The sequence below is a fragment of the Physeter macrocephalus genome, chromosome 14 (assembly GCF_002837175.3).
Source record: "Physeter macrocephalus isolate SW-GA chromosome 14, ASM283717v5, whole genome shotgun sequence".
In the NCBI taxonomy this organism is placed as follows: domain Eukaryota; kingdom Metazoa; phylum Chordata; class Mammalia; order Artiodactyla; family Physeteridae; genus Physeter; species Physeter macrocephalus.
Genome location: NC_041227.1, coordinates 68,366,497 through 68,368,720, shown reverse-complemented (window position 1 = coordinate 68,368,720; position 2,224 = coordinate 68,366,497).

Below are 2,224 nucleotides of genomic sequence, written 5' to 3'. Positions count from 1 at the left end.
TTGCCCAAATGACCACAATGGAACTCAGGTCACAAAGAACACCATATTTAAAAGGAACCTAGGAGACTTCCCTGGTGGCGCAGTGCTTAAGAATCTGCCTGCCAATTCAGGGGACATGGGTTCAAGCCCTGGTCTGGGAAGATCCCACATGCTGCGGAGCAACTAAGCCTGTGTACCACAACTACTGAGCCTGTGTTCTACGGCCGGTGAGCCACAACTACTGAAGCTCGTGCGTCTAGAGCCCGTGCTCCGCAACAAGGGAAGCCACCGCAATGAGAAGCCCACGCACTGCAATAAAGAGTAGCCCCCGCTCGCCGCAACTAGAGAAAGCCTGCGTGCAGCAACAAAGACCCAACGCAGTCAGAAATAAATTAATTAAAAATTTTAAATAAATGAATAAATGGAACCTAACACAGGAAGGATAATGCATAATTCGAGAATGTGATATGGCTCATTTAAAACTGAAAATGACAGGACTTCCCTGGTGGCACAATGGTTAAGAATCCGCCTGCCAATGCAGGGGACACAGGTTCAAGCCCTGGTCCAGGAAGATCCCACATGCCGCAGAGCAACTAAGCCCATGCGCCACAACTACTGAAGCCCGCACACCTAGAGCCCGTGCTCCGCAACAAGAGAAGCCACCGCAATGAGAAGCTAACGCACTGCAACAAAGAGTAGCCCCCGCTCGCCTCAACTACGGAAAGCCTGCGCACAGCAACGGAGACCTAAACAGCCATAAATAAATAAAATTGAAAATGACAAATCAAACCACATGTCATCTTTGCCTACTTAATCAGGAAGTTAGTCCACAAGGCTTCCTCCTATCTTTGCTTGAAACTGAATTACAACTCCCTTCATGCCCTAACATTCAGGGGAACTAAAACATCCCTTCCTGAAACAGGGTGGAGAAAAATTACATGTTATTTTTCCTCAAGGCCAGTGGATCCATGCCAGGTGCCACGGTGACAACTTCATTTCCAAATCACAGCCCCCCTCTGTCATGTAGATTATTCCATGCCCTGGGAAATCTGTCCTTGTCTCTTCCAAATTACTGCCCCACTGCCCAAGTCAATATGGTTAATTGCAAGAATCCAAAGAACATCTTCTGCCTTTTCTAGAGCCAATATCCAAAGAAGGAAAGGAACTCTCTTTCATGTATATTTTCATGAACCTGTGTTTTGGGGCCAGGAGAACAATGGATGTTTAAAAAGTACAGCGTCTTGCATTCTGGTGGGCAGAAGCTGATTTATTCATTGATTCTTTTATTAGGAAGATAAATAATTTTTTAACCCAGCTAAATGCTAATGGAGTAAATGCCAAAATATGCTAGGCATCCCTTTATTCAGTAAAATGTCAACGAGTATAGTATCTGCCTTTCATTGAGTCCTAAATGAACTGTGTGTATTGGGAAATTTTTTTTGAAGGCAGTTTTTATCCTGAGGAAGTTACCGTAACCACCACGAAGTGGCAGGCTGTTGAGAACAGGATATGGTGAGATTTGACAGACATCAACTTAATCAAGTTATCCAATTTAACAGCACCAATAATGACGATGTGATGCACTGAGAAGGAAACATCCCTTATAGCAATCCTGTCAAAAAATGTAGTTATGAGTATATAATCAGACAAACCCAACCTGAGAAACCTTCTTCAAATCAACTGGCCTAGATTCTTCAAATATCACTATCATTTGTCACGGTCAATGTCACAAAAAGAGGCTAAGAAACTGTTCTCAGAGTAAAGGAGATTAAAGAACCTTCACAACTAAATGCAATGTGTGATTCCTGATTGGATCCTGAATCAATTTTTTTTAAAAAATCCAGCTAAAACATTATTAGGACAATTGGAGAAATTTTAATATGGGTTGCATTTTAATAATAGTGGTAATATCAGCACTAAATTCCCTGGGTGTGATGATGGTATTGCAGTTACACAGGAGAATGTCTTTTTTTTTTTTTTATTTTTATTTTTTTTTTGCTGTATGCGGGCCTCTCACTGTTGTGGCTTCTCCCGTGGCGGAGCACAGGCTCCAGACGCGCAGGCTCAGCGGCCATGGCTCACGGGCCCAGCCGCTCCGCGGCATGTAGGATCTTCCCGGACCGGGGCACGAACCTGGGTCCCCTGCATTGGCAGGCGGACTCTCAGCCCCTGCGCCACCAGGGAAGCCCGAGAATGTCTTTTTAAGACTGATAAAATGACATATCTACGACTCTGAACTGGTTCA